This window comes from Odocoileus virginianus, chromosome 9 (assembly GCF_023699985.2).
Source record: "Odocoileus virginianus isolate 20LAN1187 ecotype Illinois chromosome 9, Ovbor_1.2, whole genome shotgun sequence".
Lineage (NCBI taxonomy): Eukaryota > Metazoa > Chordata > Mammalia > Artiodactyla > Cervidae > Odocoileus > Odocoileus virginianus.
This window is the reverse complement of record NC_069682.1, coordinates 57227613-57240511: the sequence shown is the minus strand read 5'-3', so window position 1 is coordinate 57240511 and position 12899 is coordinate 57227613. Positions and strand designations below refer to the sequence as shown.

General features: G+C 48.5%; 1 protein-coding gene and 1 long non-coding RNA gene across 2 annotated transcripts in view; one reads left to right on the top strand and one right to left on the bottom strand.

Annotated features, from left to right (window-relative positions):
- The window catches only part of HCK (HCK proto-oncogene, Src family tyrosine kinase), a 41898-nt gene extending 31296 nt beyond the window's left edge, over positions 1–10602 (bottom strand). Inside the window, exon 1 of the mRNA XM_020916171.2 lies at positions 10518–10602. The gene's annotated coding sequence lies outside the window, so the exon portion shown is untranslated. The remainder of the gene's footprint in view (positions 1–10517) is intronic.
- Positions 1–11069, top strand: part of LOC139036746 (uncharacterized) — a 56466-nt gene extending 45397 nt beyond the window's left edge. The window contains exon 2 of the long non-coding RNA XR_011489599.1: positions 10264–11069. This is a non-coding gene — a long non-coding RNA (uncharacterized lncRNA). The remainder of the gene's footprint in view (positions 1–10263) is intronic.
- The last annotated feature ends 1830 nt before the right edge of the window (positions 11070–12899 follow it).

Sequence of the window (12899 nt, the reverse complement as noted above, 5' to 3'; positions counted from 1 at the left end):
ATAGATGCAGGTGTGAATGTAGGAAACTGGAGCTCTTGGGAGCCATTCTGACATCATGAAGGGAGGGACTGCCTTAGAGGGAAGCCATCACAGAGGATAGCAGAGCTGAGCAATGGAGACAAAGTGATTCCTGAAGACATGTTTGAACACCTGGATCTGGCTATGCCCAAAACTTTTCAACCTCAGAATTTTTCTAATTCACAAGCAAGTAAATTCTCAGTTTTGCCTAAGCCAGTTTGAGTTGGATTTCTGCCACTTGTACCCAAAGAGTCCTCACTGACTCTTGACTATTCCAGGCAACACTCTGAATTGAATGAACTAGGGTTTCTGGGGATGAAGGCGTAGAATCTGCATTTCAAACAATTCTTTAGGAGTCTTATCACACTGAAATCTCAGACCCACCAATGTAGCGGAGGGAAGGCCAAGCTTGGGGTCTGAACACTTGGCTTTGGATTCCAGTTCTTCCACTGAGTGCTGTGTGACCTTGAGTAAGGCTCTTGCCCTCTCTGAGCCCCATTTCCCCTCTCCCACCCCTTTATAATAGGAGGCACTTGCTTCTCAGGCTTGGCCTGAGGTCCTATGGGACAGGGATTTGAAAAGCTCTTTGAAATTTCGGAAAACACATGTTTCTTGTCTAATCTGACTCAAGACCAGGCCCTGAGAGCAGCAGTGGCTTGCCTGACCCCACATTAACTTAGAACAGCTGATCCCCAGCAAAGATACTTCCTCAGCTCACTGCCGAACCGCTGGGACCTGAAACCAGCTCCCCATCCCCTAGGCTTCTGCAGGCGCTGCGTGGAAGGGAAACAAGAAAGTTCAGCTTTCTTGGGCTGACTGCTTCCCATGGTCACAGTGCTGGCCACAGAGGCCTCAGAGACTCCTCCTGAACTCTCAGAACCCTGCCTGAGCATCCTGTGGAGTGGGTGGCAGGTGGTTTCCCAGGAGCTTTTAGGCTCAAGCAGTGGCTTCTGAGGGCTGGGGGCGAGGAGCCCTGGAGTTCAGTCCCACCTCTGCTGCAAACTCACTGTGTGACCTCAGGCAAGTCCCAGCCTTTCTCTGGGCCTCAGTTTCCCCAGATATGAGATGAGATGTCGGGTGATTAGGTCTCCGAAGGGGACAGCTATAGTTCTTTCTTGGGTAGCATCTGCTCCTCCTCCTTCTGACAATAGCTCCTCAATTTTCTTTGGGAACCACCCCTCTCCCATTCTCAATTCCTGGACTGTAGCACAGCTGACTTCAACCTCTGACTGTAGGAATGGGTCTGTTATGAAGTCTGGCCAATCAGACTTGCAGTAATAGAAGCAGAGTTGGGCATGTGACTCAGTTCTGGCCAATGAGAGTCATCCATTTGGCTGGAAAAGAGGCTTGCTGTTGCAAAGCGGAGCCTAGAAATGAGGAAATACAGATTCTTTAATCCTGCATGAAGCTGATATGCTCGTGGACTTTCCAATATCCTTCTTTTTCTGATTGAGCCAGTCTGAGTTGGATTTATGTGCCCTTGAACCTCAAAGAGTCCTGCTGAGTGTAAAGGAAATTCTTACAAAGGATTGCAATTCATACTCAGGTGTAAATGGCTTACAGCAAAGATTGCCTTAATAGGAAGTTTCGATAGAAGAAAGTAAAGAGGGTACTAGACCCATTAGAGCGGGTGGGGGTGTGTGGAGTATGAAGTTGGTGGCACTGAAGCCATGCCTAGAAAGGGCCTGACATGGATTAGGCTGTCCATATATAGGAACCCATCTGTCAGATGGGGAAATGGAGGCCCACAGCAGAGAGATCCCTAGGTGGTCAGTGGCAGGTAGAGCAAGAACCCAGCTCTTCTGCCTCCCATTCTCCACTGGGTCAGCCTCAGAGGCTACAGCAGGGAAAGCAGGAGGGGGTGGGGATGAGTAACCCAAACAGGAAGTTTAGGAAGGCAGACCGCCAGGGGCCCAGGGCTCAACATTGTCCATTTAGAGGAACTTTCCCTTCTCAGAATAGCTCAGCCATGGGGGCAGAGGGAAAAACCTTCCACTGTTGGGGACCAAGTCCCCGAAGAGTTTTCAGGAGCACATAGCTCCCTCTCCTCGGGTTCCTTGACTCTTCTGAATGAACCAGCCAAACCTCCAAGTGACTGCTATCCATAATGGACATTTAGGGGTCACCTCTGACTCTCCATCTCTTCCCTTTCCCAACTGTCAGCTTCTTTCTGATCAAGAGCTCAAAACTTTGATTTTGCAAATAACCAGAAAGGGCGGGTGTCATGCCCTGGTTTACACAACAGCAAGTGACCGAGCAACATAGGAAAGAGGAAGTCAGGTCTTTGGTCATTTGCCTGACTCAGTCAGAAGGTTGACTCTGAGATGTATGTGTTCCAACCACTTGCTCCAAACAAGTAGTAAATTTTTAGCGTGTTCAATGTTACCTCTGGGTCACCTGATCAACTCCAGAACTCAAGGGCACTTGTAAGCCTCCTTAGAATACTTTTATCTTTAAGGTAGGCAGAGGGCAGGAAAGTTTGGAAAGATATAGGGTCCAGAGGATCCTCTGGAGAAGGGCATGGAAACTCACTCCAATACTCTTGCCTGGAGAATTCCGTGGACAGAGGAGCCTGGTGGGCTACAGTCTGTGGGATCGCAAAGAATTGGACGTGACTGAGCAACTAACACTTGAAGCCAGAAAGAGCTGGGTTTGAATGCCCTTTCTGCCTCTTACAGATAAATGAGCTTTTTAAAATATAAATCAGATCACATCCCTCCTTTGCTCAAAATATTCCGGGGCTGCCATCTCACTTGGAGTAAGAGTCCAAGTCCCCTCTATGGCTGGCCAAGGCTCCATGACCTGGGGTCCCCTCAACCTCACGTCCTGTCTCCTCCAGCCCTTCCTTGATTTTTTCATTTCAGCCACACTAGCTTCTTGCTATTCCTCAACTCACCAATCATGTTTCTACCTCAGAGCCATTGCACAGGCTGCTTTCTGGAACATTCATTACCCAGAAAGCCTCCTTCTCTTCACCCAGGTCTTCTTGCAGATCTTAGTTTCTCAGCAGGGTCTTCTCTTATCCCCCTGGCTAAGATAGGAGCACTGTCCCCAACTCCTATCACTTTCTGGCCCCTTCCCAGCTATATTCTTCATGGCTTTAGCCACCATCTAATGTGGTGACCTCAAGGATGAGCCTCTCAGATCTCCAAATGCAGAGGGCAGAATTGACCAGTGGCCCCAGCTGTCGTGCTTGAAGACTATCACTGTTGCCTTGGGCTGCTCCCACCCAGTGACTGAGTGTGGCAGGAGTACTGAGGCAGGCCCGTGCCAGGGGGACCTCTGATGGAACCTCCTTGACAGCCTTGCCAACCTTCCTTAGAACTGCCCTGCAGTCTAAGACATCTCTACCCTCCTTCCCTTGCTTCTTCCCTTCTTTCCTCTCTCCTTCTTTCATTTGGAGTCAGACATGCCTTACTAGTATTCATGTATGGATGTGAGAGCTGGACCATAAAGAAGGCAAGCCCCGAAGAATTGATGCTTTTGAACTGTGGTGCTGGAGAAGACTCTTGAGAATCCCTTGGACAGCAAGGAGATCAAACCAGTCAATCCTAAAGAAAATCAACACTGAATAGTCATTGGAAGGACTGCTGCTGAAGCTGAAGCTCCAAGACTTTGGCCACCTGATGTGAAGAACTGACTCACTGGAAAAGACCCTGATGCTGGGACAGATTGAAAACAAAAGGAGAAGAGCACAGCAGAGGATGAGATGGTTGAATGGCATCATCAGCACAACGGATATGAGTTTGAGCAAACTCCAGGAGATAGTGCAGGACAGGGAAGCCTGGCATGCTGCAGTCCATGGGGTCGCAGAGTCAGACACGATTGAGTGACTGAACAGTGCCTTACTATCTTATAGGATACCTCTCCTAGCCTCTCCTAGCTTCTTCTACAGGCATTCCCCCTAATCAGTTTCTGAGAGTCACCTTCTCCAAGGACCTGACTAACTGAATGAAATGCTCTTAGCTGCCAGGGTGCCCGAGATTTCTCCTTTTAAACAATAGTCACAAATGTGTGTTTAAACTGAGAAGGACTGTCCATGTTTGTTTATCTTTGCTTGGAGAGAAGCAAAGTCTTTCCTTGATTGGAGCCGAGTGAAGGTGACCCCTGTCCAAAAGGACGTGGTGGCCAGTTCGCCCAAGGGACAATTTTTCACTTCAGCCTCCCACCGTGCTCCGAGGCCAGCTGCCCCCAAATCTGACCCCCTCAAATGGAAACTTCAAAGTTTCCATTGCATGCTCTGACCCTTTTACACTTTCTTTTTTATTGTTGACAGAGCCTATTCTTTTCTGTTTTGGATGGTATGCATTTTTGTTTTTAAAATTACCTTTCATCACCTAGTAAAACACTACATCGTCCTTGTTAAAAATGAAAACAATAAAGCTAAATCTAAGGCACCTTTGGAATAAGACCTGTAAGGTACCCTTTCCAGGCCCTCCACGGCCACCCCTCCATTCACCACCCCCGCCCAGGTAGCCTCTTCTCATGCATTTGCATATTATATTAAAGAAGATATGTCAGTGCCCCGCCCCCTTTGCTCAGCTGTTCACCCTTCTGAACACTCGCTGGATGTCCAACTGCCAGGACCTGTATCTCTTCATCTAGCAGATTTCTCTGTGGTCCTTGGGGCCTGCTCTGCCCATAAGCCTGGCAAGTGAAAGTGCTAGAGTATTGTCAGTCCGTGGGAGCAAACCTCATCCCCATCAGCTGTGACTGACAGGAACAGGCAAATAAGTATCCCAGTTCCTCTACCTCTTGAGCTGGCTCAACGGCTCCCAGCACTCCCAGTAGAACTGAGCTCTAGGCGCCGACAATGGGACTGACTTGATCACGTCTTTATTGTCTGCTGACGTGGGCTTCATCCCTGGGTTGGGAAGATCCCCTGGAGAAGGGAAAGGCTATCCAATCCAGTATTCTGGCCTGGAGAATTCCATGAACTGTCCATGGGGTTGCAAAGAGTCAGACAGGACTGAGTGACTCACTTTCACTTCTCTTCTCTGTTTTCTTCCCCATTCTCCTACAGGGTTTTCTGGGATCAAATCCCAAATAAACTAAACAGTGAATGCACTTGACATCTCTTCTAGGGTCTGCTTCTGGGGAAACTAGGCTGACACATATACACTCATGGAAAATATGAAGTATCATTTTTGTGTGTGTGTTAACATAAAAGGAATACCATTTCGCATGAGTCGTGAGGCATTATCTTATCTTCATTTTTTAGATGAGGAAATTGAGACTCAGGGAGTGAAAGAATTTGTCTGATGCATCACAACTTGTATGAGGCAATGTTGGCACTCAAACTCAGGCCTCCCGTGCTCTGTCTGCATGCATGTGTGCTAAGTAGCTTCAGTCATGACCGACTCTTTGCGACGCTATGGACTGTAGCCCACCAGGCTCCTCTGTCCATGGGATTCTCCAGGTAAGAATACTGGGGTGGTGGCCATTTCCTTCTCCAGTGCTCTGTCTATGGTTCTTCATGTCTCTGGCAGAGTTGAGGGAGGGTCTCCTATTCTCTTGGTTGCACCTAAGTCTCCTGGATCAAAGGATTTCATGGTGATGGTGGGACCTCAGGTAGGTGTCGTAGGTCAGGATGAGGACTGTTACAAGGCCCAGTGCAGGGCAGGGCCACCCAGAGGGTGCAGCCTGTGTGGCCACAGCCACCGGCCAAGAACAGGACACATTTTATATTCAAGCAAGGGTTTCTTCTGTGTCCTTACCCATGCCTCAGGAATTACACACTAAATCTCCCAGTCCTGGGGTGGAGGAAACTGGAGGAATGGCCTGGGGTATCAAAGCGCTGGTGGTGGGGGTGGCTTAGAAAGACAGAGGCTAAGAGATGGTACCATTAACTTACTCTGTAACTTTGGGAAAGTTACTTATCCTCTCTGGACCTGACATTTCTTTTCTATAAAAAGGGAGGCCTTGTCATGATTTTAGGACTGGGTTTGAGAACTCAGATAAGCTATAGGGGCCCACAGGGCTACCCACATGGGGTAGGTAGTCCAGGCAAGGGTGCTGCAAACTGGACAGTTCAGGGGCAGTCTACAGGGCAACCCCACTGAGCATCACCCACACTACGGTGAGTGAAGAGCGGCACAGGAGACCAAGGTTCTAGTCCCAGCTCTTCTAGTTGTTCAAGAGAAGACAGAAACTCAGATTTCTACGAGCTCTCTTGACTTTAAATGTTAGCGCATATTTAAGAAGAATCATTGTGTGAGGCCAGTGAAGGCAATGACATCCCACTGCAGTACTCTTGCCTGGAAAATCCCATGGACGGAGGAGCCTGGTGGGCTGCAGTCCATGGGGTCGCTACGAGTCGGACACGACTGAGCGACTTCACTTTCACTTTTCACTTTCATGCACTGGAGAAGGAAATGGCAGCCCACTCCAGTGTTCTTGCCTGGAGAATCCCAGGGACAGCCGGGCCTGGTGGGCTGCCTCTATGGGGTCGCACAGAGTCGGACACGACTGATGCGACTTAGCAGCAGCAGCAGCGGCAGCGTTGTGTGAGGCCAACTGAAATGCACATATTTGCTGAAATATCTCAGGCAAAGGAGTGGAGGGAGTGTTCAACACCCCTCAATTCTGTATTTTTGAGGCCCTACTATGTCTCAGGTGCCAGGGTTAGAGATAGTTTTGGAGACAGATATGTCTGTGCCCTCATGGGACTTACTTTCTTAAAGAGTTTAAAGTCCAAGCCCTGACCAGTCCTCTGAATGCATACAACTCTCTCCTCACCCTCTGGGGTAAGAGGCCCCCAGACAGCAGCCTGGTTGGGATGAGACTGAGACTCATGCTTAATGAATAATGGTTTTAATAATAATTTTTGAAAAGGAAAATAGCAAGTGTTGACCACAGGGTGGAGAAACTAGAACTCTTGTACATTGCTGGTGGGAATGTAAAGTAGTGGGATATAATTTGGTGATTCTTCAAAAGTTAAACATGGAGTTACTATATGACCCAGAAATTCTACTCCTAAGTATATACCCAAGGGAACTGAAAACAGGTGCTCAAATATATGTACAGGCATGCTCACAGCATCACCATTCACAGTAGTCAAAAGGTGGAAACAACCTGAATTTCCATCTACAGATGAGTGAATAAACAAATCATAGAATATACATACAATGAAATACTATTCAGCCATAAAAGGAATTAAATGTGTCAGTATTTAATGTGGATGAACCTTGAAAGAAGCCAGTCACAAAAGGTCACATATGTAATTCCATTTATCTGAAACATCCAGAATAAATTAATCCGTTGATACAGAATGCAGGTTGGTGGCTGCCAAGGGCTGAGGGGAGGGAGGAAGGGGAATAACTGACTATGGCCTTTCCTTCTGGGATGATGAAAATGTTTTAGAACTACACAGAGATGCTGATCACACAACCCTGTGAATGTACTGAATGCCCCACTGCATTGTTCACTTAAAAATGGTTCATTATATAATGTTATATGAATTTCACCTAAAAAAAGTTTTAAAAATTGCAGGCTATGGACTTCCTTGGCAGCCCAGTGGTTAAAACTTCACTTTCCAATGCAGGGGGTGTGGGTTTGGGAAGCTAAGATCCACATGCCTCACTGCCAAAAAACCAAAATACAAAACAGAATACTGTAACAAGTTTAGTAAAGACTTTAAAAATGGTCCACATCAAAATACTTTAAAAAAAATTGCAAGCTACCTAAAAGTGCTTTGCTAGGATGGTTAAAACAAATTATAGTGCCTCCAAACAGTGGAATATTACTCAGTCATTAAAAATTTGAGGATGTTTTAATGACATGGAAAAATGCTTGCAATGTAATACTAAGCAAATAAGTGGGATAAAAATTGTATATGCAGCATTTTACTAATTATGTTAAATAAAACATGCACAGAAAAGTAGACTATAAAAATAAACTAAAATATTTGCTACCCAAACAATTTTTTAAAAAGATTTATGCTTCTGAGAATTTCCCAGCTATCTGTTGGTTAGGACTCCGTGCTTTCACTGCTGAGGGCCCAAGTTCAATACCTGGTTGAGGGACTAAGATTGGTCAAGGTGTGAGGGGAGGCAAAAAGAAAACCAAAAAAAAAAAAAAAAAACTGAAAAGCGAAACAAAACAAAAAAGATGCATGCTCTTATTGTTGGAGCATATACTAAGTGTCAGGCGTAGTGAATAAGGCAGAGGAGAATCTTTGCCCTCCTGCAGCTGAGAACAGGTGACAGTGGCCCTGGATCTAGAGGGAGCTGGAAGGTCAGCAGAGCCGATTCTTTCTTCTCTCTTCTCTGCCCCAGACCCCCTGGGTGACATTTCCATGCCTCAGCCCTCCTCATACACAAAAGCTGCCCCTTGGGAGAGCCACTCAGCCTCTCGGTGTTTCCCCCTAGAAACACCTGTACATGAGCCCAAGACCACACATCCAGGCTGGCCCCAGCAGTGTTGTTTGTTGTCATGAAGCCCTGGATCAACTGAATGTTCAACATTAGAGGGAATGAGAAGTAGGACAGGATGGTCCCCTCCTGGAATCCTCCACTTAGAAAGAATAAACTAGAGCTCTGTGTCTTATTCTGGCTAGATTCTGACAACTTAATGATAACAAGGCAGGGGAAAATGAAACTGCCGCTGAATCTCACAGTTAGACAGCATTTATGTAGATCTTTAAAACACGGCAGACAATTTTGGGTATTGTTTATGCACCCACATATATATGTAATACATTTTTAAAGGCACAGACAGGAAGAGCTACAATTCATGACAGAGATTGTCTCTGGGGAGGGAGAGAAACAGAACTAAGGTGGATACAGGGTGGGGAGGCTTCAATGTTATCTGTTACTTTTAGTAATTCTATTTTTCAAAAAACAGAAACAAATGTGACAAAATGTGAACATTTGTTAATTCTGGGTGGTGGGTTCCTGGGATATTTAGTATATTACTGTCTTTGCTTTTCTGTATTTAATGCCGCCCTCCCCCCCAAAAAAAAGGATAGTGCAGAGAAACCAGTGATGAGAACCAATATCTTTTGAGGCCTTTCTCTCTGCTGGCCAAAGTGCTTCTCAAAGTGTGGCCCTTGAACCAGCAGCAACAGCATCACCTGGGAATAAAAATTCTTGGGATCCTGTGCCAGACCTATTGAATCACAAACTTTGGGGTCAAGGCCCCAAAATCTGTGTCTTAACAAGCTTTCCAGGTGATTCTTAGGTACCATTTAAGTTTGAGAACCACTAGGCTAGACTGTAATAGCTATGACCATTGTTAATGGATATTTAACAGTTAGACCTGTTAGGCAATAAGCAGACCTGTCAGTAACTCAATCTAATCTTCAAAACAACCCTATGGGGACTTCCCTGGTGATCCAGTGGCTAAGACTCTGAGCTCCCAATGCAGGGGGGGCATGGGTTTGATCCTTGGTCAGGGAACTAGATCCCACATGCTGCAACTAAGACCCATTAGGGTCAAATAAATAAATAAATAAATACATTTTTAAAAAGACCCTCTGAGGTAGCCATTATTTCAAATATCCCCATTCTACAGTTAATGGAAACGGAGGCACAGAATGGCCACATCCTCTGCCCAAGGTCCAAAAGGCAGGTCGCCCACCCAAAACCCCTTACTTAGCCACTTCAGTTGTGTCCGACTCTGTGCGACCCAGTGGACTGTAGCCTGCCAGGCTCCTCTGTCCATGTGATTCTCCAGGCAAGAGTACTGGAGTGGGTTGCCATGCCCGCCTCCACCCTCCTCCAGGGACCTTCCTGATCCAGGGAGGAAACCTACACTTCATGTCTCCTGCACTGGCAGGTAGTTCTTTACCACTAGCGCCACCTGGGAAGCCCAAACTCACTTAACATGACCTCTAACATACTCTATCTCATGGCAGTCTTGGAAGACAGACCTAATAGCCCTCTTTGACAGATGAGGAAATTGGAATTTATAGACGGAGAGTGAGTGACTAGTCCAAGGTCTCACAGGAGGAAAGTGAGGGGCCAGGCATCCTCTTGTGGTCTGTCCAGGAGGTTTCAGGGTCCCACCTAGACCGCCTGGGGATCAGGGCGCAGCTGGGAGGAGGAGGGAGCCCAGAGAGCGAACCGACCCAGCTGCAGCCCTGCCTGGGTGTGGCTTGCGCTGTCACGCCTACGGCCAGCTGTCCCCTTCCCCACCATGGCTGCCAAGCCGCCGTGACCGTGACTGTCACCCAGCCCCAGCAGGAACCGTAAGGGCTTTTCCCCTCTCGGGCTCCTTGAACCCATTTTTTTTTGTCTCTTGCAGAAGAGGAACCTGGACGGCCCAGGGAAGTGGCGGTCCAGGCAGAAAGTCACCCTCCCGCGTTCCCAGGTTCTGAACATCCTCCCCCGAAGATCGGCCCCGGCATCCCGCCGCCTGTCCTCCGCTCCCTAGACGGTCCTTTTCCGCTGAGCCCCAGCCTACCCACCGCCCTGGGTGCCCTCAGCAGCCCGAAGACCCGACCGTCAGGCCGAGTTCGAGGGCCGGTGTCCCCCGATCCCCAGGTTCGAAGCACTCACCTGGGCTCCCGCTCCTCTTCCGGCGGGCAGCCCGGATCCTCGCAGCTCGAGCGCCCCCCCAGCTCGGCAGTCCCCGGGGTCCCGGGGCGCTCGAGAGCTAGGGGAAGATGGACTGACTTTCAAGAAGAGGCTGGGGATGCGCTCCGAGGGGCTTCGGTGCAGTGCGTCTTTGGGGGGACCCTCTGGCGCTGGACTGTCCACGTCCCCTTCCACTCGCCCCTAGGCCTCGGCGGTGCGTCCCGGCCGGAACCAGGGACTCGGTGGCGCCCACAGACCATCTGGGCGCCCGGGGCGATGCTAACCCCGCCCCCAAGTGTCCTAAGCCCGCCCCGGAGATTCTGACCCCACCCCAGGGACTCCAATCTCTATCCTCACCTCCCAAGATCCTAATCCCGCTGCCTAAGGATTTTTTTAAACACCGCCCATCCAAGGCTTCTAACCCTGCCTCCAAGAATCCTTACCTCATCCCCGAAGGGCAATAACCCCGCCCCCAAGAATTTTAACCGGTCCTTCCAAGGTCCTAATCTCCAAATAAACTAACACCTCCTCCAATGTATTCTAATCCCGCCTTCCAGTGCCCTAACCCTGTCCCAAATGATTCTAAACCCCACCCTCCCGAGAACCCCATCACCCCATCTTCTCCTGAGATCTTAATTCTGCCCTAAAGGATTTTGAATCTCACCCATGAAGGAATTTTAACCTCGCCTACCAGAGGTTTCTAATTCTGCCCCCAGGATTTTAATCCGGCAAGTGGAGGACCCTAGTCTCTTTCATAAAAAGATTCTAACCCAGCCCTCAAGATTTGTGACCCTAATCCTAGGGATTCTATTCTAATCTCACTCCTGGGTGATCCCAGCCTATTCACATAGGATTTTAATCTGCCTCTCCCGGCGCCCAGCGCCAGCCCTTCCGCCGCGCCCCCACCCCCCGCTCCGCCCGCCGCCCCCCACCCCGCCCCCCGTCCCAGGATTCTAATCTGGCCCATTCAAAGATTCAACCCCTGCTTTCCAGGTTTCTGATCCCACGTATCAAAGGATTCTAAACCGGTTCGGGAGGATCCTAACCCTACCTTCCTCATTCTCACAGGACTCTACCCACCCCTCACCCCAAGCATTCCGATTCACTTCTCCACCATTCCAATCGCCTCCTTCTAACCCAGTCCCCTCCCCAACGCCGTGTCCCAAGCCTTCCCGGCCCTTCTGTGGTCTGCGGTTTCTGCTCCTCAGGCCCTGGCTATGCAAACTCCATGCAAAGTTTTTGCCCGCAGGAACCAGCCTGACTCACTCCTGGCCAGTTTCCCAGTAGCTCAGAGGAGCTCGAAAATTGAGGGGGCAGTAAGCGGCGCTGGAGGGTACAATTTGAGGCTGCAGATGAATGAGAGGTGTCCAGGGCCAGACAAGGGCAGAGCCCACTCCTCCTGGAAACGGACTGTCACCCTAAATCCTGCTGAGCACACCTCCAAGAATGTACAGAAACACTACGGTGTCTCTGGAGTCCCACCCGATACCAGTCATTTCAGGTCCCCACCATCTCTAATTCACTCGTTCATTCACTATGCTGGGGCTGAGCTACATAGGACTTTTCTGCCTCAGCACTATTGATTGACATTTGCGTGCCTGCTCAGTTGCTCCTTCTTGTTGGACGCTTTGCGGTCCCATAGACTGTAGCCTGCCAGACTCCTCTGTCCATGGGATTATTCAGGCAAGAACACTGGGGTGGCTTGCCATTTCCTCCTCCAGGAGATCTTCCCCACCCAGGGGTGGAACCTGCAGACAGATTTTTTACCACGGAGCCACTTGGGCAGTCCCACTATTGACATTTAGGTCCTGAAATTCTTTGTTGTGGGGAGCTGTTCTGTGCATAGCAGGGGGTTGAACAGAATTCCCAGATGTCATCCACTCGATGACAGTAGCAGCTCCATTCCTCACTTATGATAGCCAAAAATGTTTCTGTACATGACCAAAGGTCCCCTGTGGCTGGGAGAATGGCAGGTGGTGATGGAGGGGGACAGAACCATGAATAAGAAAGATAATGACCCTGCTCTTATGCATTTGGTTTATGTACTTAAATGCATGTATGCCCTTTTAAAAAGCAGATATTGTTTTAATTGTGTATTTAATTTTCTTGGATAGTACTTCAATTTTGTACTTTTTTTTTCACTCCATCACTAGATACTATCTAGTATCTATCTAGTATATATCTATCTAGTATATATCTAGCCATGTTGCTGAAGGTCATTGTCTATATCCCCCATAGTCTATTTCCATTCCGCTAGTCACAGACACCCAAATGGCACATAGCTTCACCCCACCATAAACAGTGCCACTGTAAACATCCTGATATGAGTCCCCTTATGAACCTATGTGAGTATTTTATTAAGAC